This window comes from Crocodylus porosus, unplaced genomic scaffold (assembly GCF_001723895.1).
Source record: "Crocodylus porosus isolate Cpor-Errol unplaced genomic scaffold, CroPor_comp1, whole genome shotgun sequence".
NCBI lineage: Eukaryota > Metazoa > Chordata > Crocodylia > Crocodylidae > Crocodylus > Crocodylus porosus.
The window spans coordinates 4,211,130-4,224,553 of NW_017728907.1; positions in this window are offsets into that span (position 1 = coordinate 4,211,130).

Genomic DNA, 13,424 nt, shown 5'->3' on the forward strand with positions numbered 1-13,424 from the left:
GGCATTGCTCATAGTACAGCCAACATGTGTGTACAGTGCCAAGTGGAATTATGAGATAGTCCATGACCTGTTATTACATGTAGGCAATAATAGCTGCCACACAATGACCTACCTTGCAAAATACCAGTTAGGATTGTTATTAAAAGAGTAATAATAATGTGTTTCTATTACTGAACCCTTGCTTTCCACTCCTGACTATTCTGTCTGTTCCCTATTTATGCTGTAATATCTGTTAGGTAGGATCAATTTTAAGTTTAATATTTTCATGACAGCTAGATATACCTACTATACTCTAAGTTGCAGGAAGAAAGGTAGTGACATCATGCCATACAATGAGGTTGTGGTCTTGATCCATATTCATTATACACTTCTATAATAATAAGTAATAATATGTGAAAGGCACGGATTTCTTAGGCTATTATTACTATGTGAAATCCATCTCTGATCACTTGTACAACAAAAATTAATATTATATGATTTTGAGTTGGTCTAATAAAAGATATTGGATTTACCCAAAGAACCTTGTCTGTCTGTGTCCTTAGACCAACATGGCTACAACCCACATCCCTGAGATATATTATGTGTTTATGATGCTTTAATATGTGAGAAGTTTGACACTCTCAGTCTAGTTCCTTGTAATGTATTCAAATTACACCCCCCCTAACAATTAGCAATATTGTTCATGCTGTCAGTAGGACAAATAAGAAAGGACGCTGGAGACTGAATTCTTACCTTTAGAACTGGCTATTTCACAACATTCTTGGCCTTGCTTTCCTTGTTCTGTGGATAACAGAGGGCATCTTTATTCACTGACATCACTTAAAAAACAAATTATTAATTCAACCACCAACAGAACTTCCCTGTTCCCAGACACATTATTATTTACTTTTTGCAACATCCAGCCAAAATTCTAGATCATAAAGCAAGGAGGAGGAACTTACCACATGTCAAGTTGATCCACTGTAAGCGTTTCATGTGATTTCACTACCCACAGTAAGTGGAAGCTAAGCAGTGGTAATGTAGAACTGTTCCATTCATGGATAAATTGCCATTTCCACTTACTACGAGGACAGAATGGATAAATCATATAGTTTTTACATCTGGGATTAGTTGATATGTTCTTATGAGCTGTAAATCCCACCCAATTCTGTATAATTGTTCCATTTATCCATAACCCAAAACATTTTAGATCTTCAGTTACTGAAATCCAGCTACGCTGAAGTCAATGAAGCAAGGCTGATATATGCCAGATTAGTACCTGGCCCTAAAAACCTGTTTTTTATCAGCTCCCTCTCTCTAATTAGTTTGGGTGTTCCTCTTCCATAGCAATAGTCTTCCTTTTATACAAGGAACTCTCTTCCTTCAGTTCAGAGTGAACTGTTACTGGTTTCCACTTTCTTCAGTGGGACTCCTCTCGTGAACAGCCTACCATTCAATAAAATTATTCGTTATTCTCTTCCTCCCCCTAACCCTACTCTGATGAGTTTATTCAGATACATCTCATCTTTTTCCAGAGTGATCAATAACTATTTGTATAATGAGACACACATACTTGCTAGGACTTGTCCATGCTTTTAAGTCAGAAGGCCAAGGCTGTTCAAATTGCAGTGTCTCTTGGGGCTCTTTACCACCATTTATAACTTCTGCTTTTCTAGTTTAAGCAGTGTGAAGTCACTTTGATTCTGTGGTCCGAAAGGAAGGCAAAGAAATGGCAGAGTGATTTATTTGGTTATAACAAATGAGGAGATGAGGAAAAGAGGAACATCTTTTGTTAAGACCCTGATAATGTCCTCAGACGTATAGTGTAAAATGCATACATTTGGAAAGGATCTCATTGACTTCAGGGAGCTTTAGATCAGGCATTATCAAGTGGCTGTTTTCCTGAGATTATTGCCCTTCTCAATGGTTTAACTACACCATGTAACGGAAGAAAATGAAAGCCCACATGTAAAAGGAAACTGCAGCATTTGGTGGTATATGCTGCATGCTGCTTAGTGATGTTTAAGGTATACCGTACTGGCTTTCTGAAGGCGTCATTGACCAGAAGCAATAAGGGAGCGAGACAAAAAGTGCTGGAGGAAATCCCTACAAGCCGCCAGACTTAGGAAGGATCTTATTTTAGGGTTTATAGCACATTATTTTATTATTTTTGAATTACCAAGTACAGCCAAACCCTATAAAGGTGATTAATTATTGCCTTCGGGTTAGCGTGCTGCCTGAAGACTCAGCCCATTCATACTGTTTGGTTACAAACCAGTTGCCTTGTTGGGTGTCTTAAGTTCTTTAACTGGTAGCTCCTGGCATGTCCTTACCCTACTGTTGATTTCAAGATCCGGCATATTAGTTGATGGGGAGTTGTGACTAAACAATGAATATTGATCTTCATTTCACGTTATCAGGCACAGCACATTCTGGTCATGTTTAGAGTGGGAGGATTTCAGAATTAACATTCCCAGTTTATTGATTTGTGAGTTTGTGACTTAACAAGTAAGAAAACCAAGTTCTTCTTCTCTTCTGGCAAATATCACATGAGTAGCTGTGTGGAAATTCTTTCATAGGATATAGAAGATATTACAAAATTTCAGGTTCTACACGACATTTTATAAGCAAGGTTGAGTTCATTTAAAAAAATATTTGGAAACTTTTGGAAGCAAGCCATTGGATCAATTCTTTACTAAGTCTTTTTCCAAGCAACAGGGAAATAACTCAAATAGTAGACTCAGATGTTCAGGTTGGAAGCAAGTGAGTAGAAATGCATATGGTACCCATACACAGGAAGTTCAGAAGAGGAGTCAGAAAGGTAATGTAGAGCAGAGATGAGAGGAGCTGGGATCTGAACCAGAGCTTAGTAAAGTCAATAGAAAGACTCCTATGGATTTCATGATAGGGAAGGTGGGAGGAGGGGAATGAAGATAAGTACTATCAGTTGGGTTGGTCAAAATTTTTTTTGCCAGAAAACATTTCTACCAGAAAGTATTGTTTTATAGGAAGTAAAATATCATTTTTAGGAATACCTTTGATGGAAAAAATGCAAAATGGAGTAGTTTGGCTTGACTTCCTCATTTTGTTTCATTTTTCTTCTTTCATTTTGTTCTGATTTTACCATTTAATTTCAGGTTTTACTTTTGATTTTTTTAACATTTACTTTTAATATTGTTTTATACTATATCTAATATATTTTATATTGTTTTGATAATTACATAAGGTGCTTTGTAAGATGATTCTACATGCCTGAAATGAAATATGTCAAGATTTCTACTCTACAATAAACAAGCAATTTAAAATTCAGTTCTTAATTCAGGATGATAGGAAATTTTGAAATATTAGAGTTTTTTGTAGATTGGAAATAGAATGAAAATTCTATTTTTTACTGGCAACAAGCTGAAAGCAGGGATTGGAAATACTAAGGATTGTTTTGATGTCAAAAGTACACTTCAATCTATTTACATTGCTTACATTTTAAAATTAATTCTGCTTCCATTGAAAGTAACAGTTGGGGTTTTTTTCTCGAGTTTTGCTACTCAAATAATATTGAGCCAGAATCTTCCTATGACTTACAAAATTTTTGCTCCAGTTGTTGACATTGTAGTGTAAAATGCTGTGAGTATTGCGTAAAATGCTGTGAGATCACTGGGGCAATTTTTTAAAATCCTCAAAAATTTGCAAAACACCATGAAATTTTGCAACAAACCCTACAATTTGGCAGACAAGAAAGGCTCTTTGAGTTTTTTCCCCACGGTACCTGAGGCATTTAATAAATGGAAGGATTAATAAACTCAATAGTTTCTAACTGAATAAGGTACACTTTGTTATTTCAAATCCAAAAATTTATATTTGTCTCTTCCTTATTCTTTTACTTTCCAATCCTATCTTCTTTCCTTGTTGATTTAGATCTCTTCCTTCTTTGCCACCTCCTTTACTGTCTTTACCTTTACTCATTTGGGTATCTTTCCATTAAGTTCAGTGGCTGTTGTATCTAGCTTTGAGATCTTTGATTGGAAGAAAGACTGCCTGGAAGGCAGGTGTTAAGGATGCTTACCATTTTCCAAGATTTGACCTTTGAATTGCTTGTGGTAATCATTAGTACAAGTGTGGTGAGCAAAATTTCCCCCATAAAAGTATAGCAAGCTACAGTAATAGGGTCCAACACTGTGATGTCACTATTATGAATGCTCGTATTTTGATTCATTACATTATGACGGCTGCTCCTAATGTTTGTGACTATTCCTGCTATTTGTGCTTTGTTTCCTATTTCTTTTGACACAGCTTGCTTCATTCCCTACACAAAACTCTGATTCACAAAAGTTTTAGTAGGAAAATTGCAACCCACAATGTTTCTACCATTCCCAAATTCCTCTGGCTATATTAGATTTCCGTAAGTAGCTGTGAATAATGGAGCCTCACTTACGCATGTTTTAAAACTACCACAAGAAAAAAAAAATGTTTTAAAATGTGTTATACCCCAGGTAAGACATACACTCAACTAAACCCATTGGTTCATCTGCCATTATGAAAGCTCTGTTCTCATAAAAAATGGTTTTTTATGGCTCTGGCTGTGGGGATTTATAATAGATTCTTATGGGATTTGAGGATAATCCTTGTTCTATCGCTATAGGTTGTTTGTTGAGAGAAGTGGCAATTCAGACAGTGTTATAAATATCTGCAACTACTACATCATACATGTGAGGTAACCAGTTGTGAAAACACATTCAACGCTTCTGGGAAGGACCTTGGGGTTATACAGTCTTCAAATGAAGGACCTTATTTTCTTCTGAGTTTCTAAAGTTTTTCTGCGCTTTCAGTATTATAAAAGTAATTTTAATCAGACTTCAACATTTGTTAATTGATCAATGCATCTACCCTAGCTATAAACAGCCTAAAAGTACCCATAGCCATATTATCTACTTATCTCAACTCCACTGGAGAGTGGGGCTGACTAGAACACATAAATTAAGAATACTAAAATAAAGTCCTCATTAATTTTGAGCCTTATGTGGAAGAGCCAAAGGGAACTCTGAGGTCTATCTGAGTTTCAGAAAAATAGGCAGTCCAGACGTGTAAGCATGTATCTTCCTCAAAGACAAGAGACCTTAGATGGTTTGATAGTGAATTATGTACTCCTTGTTTTATCTTATTTAATTTGATTACCAATGTTGAAAGATGACTGCTAGTTGATGGTACTTTGTACTACTCCTTAAGCCCCAATTGCTTTTACACCATTGTTCTGATAAGCTATTGGGAGAATTTTAAATCTCTAGGATGATATGATTCAGTCATAGAGCTAGTAAAAATACAAAAGCCCTATTGTTTTAACAGGTTGCTGAAGTGTTGTAATGGTGACTTTCCTGTTTGCAGTTATCTGAATGTTTTACCAGACAATTTAAAAACTGCATCCACAAACCAGAAACACCTTTAATATGGTGAAGAATTGGATTTTTTTTGCTTTAAAAAAGAAACAAATGTTGGGCTTCATCCTATGGAGTATGAACAGACCTTCACTGGGGCACTGCTTAATAATTTTTATGTTTCTTCACCAATGATTGATTATATCCAGGATTGCCTTCTGACTGGAAGAACTAGACAGGGGTGGATTTAGAATTTTGCAAGATGGTATGGTGGTATGATGGAAGTGGTATGATGTATGGTCAGATATAACAACACGTATTTTTCTCCAGGTAAAAAGAAAGTAGAAGCTTTACTAATATGCTAAGGGCCTTGGGCTATATTTTTAAGTTTAAGATTGGAGCAAAAACAAATATAATTTTACTGGAACGTGCATTAATTAATTCATTCATGTTCCAATAACTTCATTAGAATATATGATATGCTAGATGATATATTATGCATTGAAAAACACAACCAGGCAAAAAGAATCAAAGGATGTTGCTTCTTTAGTCCTGCAGTCATTAGAAAGAAATGTACCTGTCTTTCAGATTCATACAACAAAATGAAGTCTTTTTGAACATCATGACAGTGCATCCAATGCTTCTTTGAAAGTTTTTGCCACACCCAAGTTAATGTTCACCTGAGTTAATGTTTCCACACCTGAGCTACTGTGGTTAGTTAGAATTAAGAACAGCATGTAGAGCTATGAAGTAGGAGCTACTTTACCAGGAACAGCTTACAGAGAGCTATATGTTCAGGCAGTCAATGGTGCGATAAATCTGGAAACAAGCCACAAAATGATTACACAAATAATCATTTTGTGGCTGGTTCCCATTGTGCCTTAAATTGAACATGTTGACAGTGCACCTTGCAGGGTTCTGGCACACTCCCAGTGCTTGGAGTGCCAGTCAAAAGCCTGGTGCTTCTATCTGTAGGTGCATTGGGCACCCGGTTTGCTACTTGCTGGTACAGGGGTGAGCCTGTGATCATCATGATCATGCTTATGATCATCATCATGATCTCAGGGCCCCCCTGCACTGGCAATAGGGTGCAGCTGGGATCTGAACCCCAATCCACAATCATGCCTTCTGTGGCATGGCAGCAAGCACAATTTTTGGAATCAGGGATCAGATTCCATTGTGCCTTTAATTGAACATCTGTAAACAGCCTGACAGTAATTCCCACAAGTGCGTTTTAATAATGTCACTCCCTTGATTTTAATGGGAAAACATCACACAAATCATGCACAACAACATGATAACATAGAGTTGATCTTACATAAAACTGTTTTTAAAAAATGTTTTAATAAGCTTTGTCTATCGCTGCTTCTATTTGATTTTTCTTATGAAAGAACACAAAAGGGGGCTAATGCAACATGAATTCAATTTGCCTTTCCTTCAAAATCAGAAATCCATAGATAATCATGAGGGTATATTATACATATTGAATATCCTAGTACAACTGTCACATAATATCACACCTAGAAAAAATACTCCCGTACTTTTAAGGTGAAATCACATGGCTTTAAACTGGTTGAAGCTGCAGCTATGATCCACTGCTTTTCAGAGCCAGAGAGGTTGAGATCTCTGCATATCTCCTTTCAATCACATAAGGATGTTATGTGGTTTTGTCAGTCAATAAAGATTCTCAGCTGGTATAATAAATCAGTGGAGGTCTTTTAAAGTCAGTATTGAGCTATGTTCATTTACATTGGCTGAAGATCTAGTCCAAAGTACATAAAATGCGTTGAGATCTTAGATAATGTGTACTATAGATATGCAAAGTATTACTGTACAGGTGATGTAAAAAGTTATAGCACCTGTGCATTACTATGCTTTTAATCATCAGTTGCACTTTTTATCACAGATAATAGGAGATCCTACATAATGCAATTACTAAAAAGATGGCTTTTGCCACCTCCCCTCCTTCAGTTCACAATGATAAAAACAGCCTTCATGAAATTCTTTGTTCTTAATCATAAGTATATTGTTTTTGCAAGTTTGGCACAAAATGGAGAAGAGATTTTTGGGGGTGGATTTAAAATGGTGAAAATATTAAAAATATAACAGGCTATTTTGGCTCATTATGTTTTCTAATGGTTTTGTTAGAAACTGCCAGCTTTTTTTTGGTCTTGTAAAAGTAATATATTTCACTAATATTTTTCTTTTTGTGTGTGTGTGGGAGAGATATAATTGGTCTTGGAATTATTTAATGGAAACAACCATCTGTAATATGTATTAAGAACTGCTTGATGTGTAGCTTATGAATTCTGTATGGATTGGATATTGGTGACAATGGAGAGGGGAAATCACCTTAAAAAACCTTAGTTCTAGTAGTGCAGAAATCTACTTATTTCCAAAACAATATATGGGTTTGCAGGGAATGAATTAAAAAAAGACTCTGAAGAACTGAGTCTAATTTTGGGCTCTGCCACAGGTTTTTATCTGAGACACTGGGAAATCACTTAATCTCTCTGTGACTCAGTTACCCCTTTGTAAAATGGCAGCACTAATATTCCCTTTTTCTTTATTGTCTATTTAGACTTTAAACTCCTTGGGACAAAGACAATACATCTTACTGTGGTTTGTACATTTTCTGTCTAAAAGGACCTCAGTTTGATGGAAGACTCTAAGCACGATTGTGATACACATAATTAATAATCACAAGGATTTTCAGCTAAAGTACACGATAGGTTACTTCAGCTTTAATTCTTAGCTATCTAAGTACCGGTAGCTTGTCTGGGAATTCACTTTAGTTTGGAAATCTCCGCCAAGCTGTTTGGGACCCAAGTCAAGAATAAAAGTGGATTTTTTTTTTTAGCTGGCAGAGAGTGAATAACTGGCATGGGCGATAAGTAATGTTCTGATAAGGTGGCATTTATTTTGAGAAAAGTATCTCTCAAATACTAACTTTTTGTGGAACAGAAGTCTGCTGTTTAGAATATTACTGAATAAAGTATAAAGTAATGTCTCATAAAGCATGGGCATCCTATGGTGAAAAATGTGCGTCTTCGGGCCTTATGGGAAAAATTCATCCCTCAGCGACACTACAGAAAATCCAGTAATTTCACAAACATTGCTGAGTTCCCTAGATGCTCACTGATGGAAATATACCCAGTGCCTGTATCTTGCAGTTTGCATAGAAACACTCACTGTGCTGAAACATACCCATATTTACAAGTATGTGTCTGGATAGTGTACATTTCCCATTTTAATTTTTGAGCCATGTGTAAGAGACTCCAGGGAACAGCATGTACTGTCAGCAGAAGTTATCTTTTTGATGAATCAGGCACATTGTTTGTACCTCTGCATTTGATAGACATGTTGTAATAAGGTCTTGAACTGCTTACTGTGTCTTTATGTACCTTCCCTCTCAGCAGTTGTAACTATTGTGCTGCCTGACCTATATTAATGGCACAACAAACAGCAAGTTTAACCATTAACTTGTGAGCCCCATTTAAATGGATATTGCCAGAAGAGGAGAACTGTCGATTTTCAGGTGGTAAAGATCAGAAATGGGGCAAACCAGTGTGAAGAATTTCTGGGATTACTGAGCTCAGAGGAAGGGAGGGAAAAGGTCTTTGAAGACACAAGAATAAAACTGGGTATTATGCCTTAATATGATAGCATCACATATCACAACTTAATTAACACTATACCATTCAAAGAAGTATGTGGTACCCTACATTCTTAAATCATGTAAAAAGTATGAAGGTCCCACAGAGGATACTTAACAAGCCCAGAATATAGTGTTATAGCCAATTATTTATAATAACATTGGGTGGGTGTAGTTATATTTTACAAGCTTTTGGTTTAAATTTGCTCACACTGAAGCAAGTGGCAAAGCAATGCGTGCATGATTTGGTCCTAAAATAGCACATTGGACATTGCAGAACCTCTCAACATACATGGAAAATAATAGTGATGGACTCTACCCCATTTTAAGCATTCTGATTTGTAATCTGCACGTAAAGGATAGGGTGAATTTATCAGTAGTGGCTAGGTCCTGATCCTGCAAACATTTATACACATTGTTTATTTCTATGATCACAAGAGGAACCACTGAGCCAAGGCAAATTCATTTTCTTTACTTGAAAGGAATTTTTGTGGGAAGTTAGTTTGAAGTATTTTCCAAAGTTAGGGTTGCACTTTGCAAGAAACCGAACATGTTTTTGTTCTCAATCTCACAAGTGGCTTTTAGTTTCCATAGATCAGCTATCCCAAATTCACACTTCACCTTTTTTTCCCCATAAGCATATATATTCTCTTTAAAACATTCTAATTTGTTTGGTTATTCAAGGTATACTTGCATTTACATAAGACATTTACTGTGGAGCTGCCTAATGAGCTCTGCAGTAAAACATCACCATCTACATGTGCAGTGCTGTGAGGAGAGAGTAAACTAATTAACTCTGAGGTAGTACAGTACTTGTAAATACAAGTACAATCCTATGGTGGAGTTATTTACTCCACAGCAACCCACCTGCAGACTCTGACAGGGCTGGCTGGGGCACAAGGGTTCTTCGGGGTGGGGGCTGCCTGCTGGCTAGTCCCGCACTGAAGCACCCTTGGGCATTTTATACAGGTTTCCCTCACTTTATGTGTATTCCTGGAAAACAGTGCATAACTTGAATTTGCATAAAGGGAACGTACTTTACTATATAATAAATAGGGATACATTCCAAGACCTTGACTGTACTAACCCCTCAATCCCTTTTAGAAGACAATTTTGATACTCACCAACAGCAGAGAGTACACAGAAGCACAGGGCATTATCATAATGGGAATGGGAACTAGAGAAGAATGTGTTGCAGACGAGCAAGGAGCACAGATCCACACAGAAGACTATATTTTGGTGCACATCACTCCCACAATGCACCGCATAAATCAGCTGACTGCAGGCTTCCACCACACCAATTGCATAAGAGTGAACTTACCTTGCATATAACCAATTTTTGGTATAACAAGGGTCATTGCATAAGAGCAAATTTGCACACACAGAACCCGCATAAAGCGAGGGAAACCTGTACGTACCTTCTTGTTCCGTGATGCACTGGAGATCTGCTGCTTGGAAATAGATTTAATTAATCAAGACTGCTCCACATGTGAGCTGATATGAGCTGCGCTGTGCTGCATTCAGTTGTATAAGTGGTGAAACGCATGTCAGTGCACAGAAAATGGTGGTGGCGCACTTTTGAACTAAAACACCTATGTGTTTTAATTCAAAAGCATGCTGCCGTCATTTTTTTTCACCACTGACGCACATTTTGTTGCTTGTACAACTGTAAGCGATGCAGCGCCGGGTGCTTGCATGTGTAAAAATGCCCCTTGTGCCCTAGCCAGTCCCTCTGCAGCATGTTGAACTGGGTAGGAGCAGCCCCAGGCTGGCACATTGACCCCTGGGGCCTCCTGCTAACCAGGGCTGCTCTGTCCTGGCTCAATATGCTGTTGTCCTGGGTGCAAGTGCAAAAGGTGAGCCTGAGAGCAATGAACTCTGGTGTGAACTACGCTGGAGTTTATTGCTGTACATTAATAGCATGTATAGATGTGGCCCCAGTTAATCACTCTCACTCTCTCTCAATATATGTGTACTTTGGTTTACAGTTTTTCCTCCAAAATCTTAGTCCAAACAGTTCACTGTGTGATGTGATTTAAATTTTGGGTTCTGCTGTTCTGTCTATAGCTGACCAATTATGGGCATTTAAGTTTTTAAGTTTCTGGAAATGTAAGTTTTTACATGTAAGTCTTTGGAAAGACTTAGAGGTATAACTAGTAATCTCAATGCCCTGGGCACCTGGGCTAGGGTGCTGGTGTCAACTGCTGCAAAGCATAATTAGGGCAGGATGAGAGGTGTACCAGCCCCAGGTGCCAACTTAGTGGCCCCCTCCTCCACAGAAGTCTTCTGTGGCAGGGAGAGCTCTGAGCAGCCCAAGCATAGGGAGCCAGGCAGGAGCAGCCCATGCCCTGTAGTATATTTGTGGGTGGAGGGGGTAAGTGAGGAGAATACAATGTGCCCCCCAGGCCTTGCTATGAGAGGTGCAGCAAGGAGGGGACAGGGGGAGTGAACAGGGCACCAGGCGTGTCCTTGGGGATTCTGCCCCAGCTGGGCTGCTGCACCAGTGTGAAGCAAGCCCTTTTCTTAGCTACAGCAGCCAAGATCATGCTCCTACATCAGGAGCTATAGCAGCTGTGGCTTGAGCACAAGAGATGAGGAGCTGGTAAGATTCTGCTCCCCCTGCCTCTGCCTTCTCCCCACCACGCTCTTCAGTAGTTAGTATAATTCATCCCCTTTGCCCACCCCTTCCCTGGGGATGAAATCTCTTGCTGTACCTTTGAAGCAGAGGACAAGGGAGTGCTGAGCACCTGAGTGGAGGTGCTGAACACTGTGGGATGCCACTGGCATCTCCTCTAAATCAGCACCTGGGGCTGGTGTCTTGCTTGCCCCACCCTAGTTACACTACTGCAAAGACTTGACATAGATTTCAGTGAGATTGAATCAGGCTTTAGAGAGGTTATTCAAGCATGAGAGAAAGAATCAAATGCCAAACATGAGCTCCTGCCAAAACCTCCCTCCACACCAGAATGGCTGTCTGACCTCATGTACTCTGGTTTTGTAAGCTGCTACCATCTCCCTCAATCTATTAGCTTCCTTTTCCCCTTTGGCATTTTGTCACTCCAGTTAAACACAAAGCCATGTATCAAGCCTTCAAAATTAAACAGAGTGCGATTCTGCAAGATCCTGTGCACTTATGTGAGGTGCTGAATGCCTTCCACTCCCACTGATACAGATGGCAAATTGAGGGATGTCACTTGTTCAGAATAGGTTCCTCAGCTCAAAGAGTAGTAGTTCATATTTGTGAATGCACAGGTCTTGGGTTCATTCCCTGCTGATGAACTGTCTAGTGGCACTGTTCATCTGTTACTATACTATGAGCTAGGATAACATTAGCCATTAGTAGTGCTGTGAGCATTATAATAATAGAATTACAGAATCAAAGAAAATTAAGGTTGGAAGGGGCCTCAGGAAGCCATCTAGTCCAACTCCCTACTCAAAGCAGGACCATTCCCAACTATATCATCCCAGCCAAGGGTTTGTCTAGCCAGGTTTTGAAAACCTCCAAGGATGTTGTACTACCCTCCAAGTGAGAAAGTTTTTCCTAATATCTAACCTAAACTTCCTTTGCTGTAACGTGAGACCATTGCTTCTTGTTCTGTCACCTGCTACCACTGAGAACATTCTTGCTCCATCTTCTTTGGAGCCACTTTTCAGGTATTTGAAAGCTGCTATTAAATCCCCTCTCAGTCTTCATAGAATCGTAGAAGTTGGGTTGGAAGGGACCTTGTAGATCTTCAAGTCCGACCCCCTGCCTGGGCAGGAGAAAAACTGGGCTCAAATGATTCCAGCCAGGTAGGCATAAAGTCTCTTCTTAAAGACCACCAGGGTAAGAGCCAGCACCACTTCCCTCGGAAGTTGGTTCCAGCTCCTAGCCGCCCTGACTGTGAAGCAGTTCTTATGGATGTCTAATCTAAACCTACTCTCCAACGACTTGTGGCCGTTATTCCTTGTTATGCCAGGGGGCGCTAGGGGAAACAAAGTCTCTCCCAAACCCTTTTGGTCCCCCAGTGAGTTTATAGATGGTCACCAGATCCCCCCTCAGCCTTCTCTTGTAAAGGCTGAACAGGTTCAGGTCCCACAATCTCTCATTGCATCCTGTTGTCCCCAGGTCATGCGGCTCATGTGGGACCCTCCTCTGGACCCTTTCAATGTTGTCCACATCCCTCCTGAAATGGGGTGCACAGTACTCCAGCTGTGGCCTGACCAGTGTCGTGTAGAGGGGGAGGATTACCTCCTTGGCCCTACTTGAGATGCACCTGTGGATGCACGACAAGGTCCGGTTAGCCCGGCCAACCATGACGTCACATTGTCGGCCCATGTTCATCTTGGAGTCAATAATGACTCCAAGATCCCTTTCTGCCTCCGTGCTCTCAAGAAGGGAGTTTCCCATCTTATAAGTGTGCTGCTGGTTACTACTGCCCAAG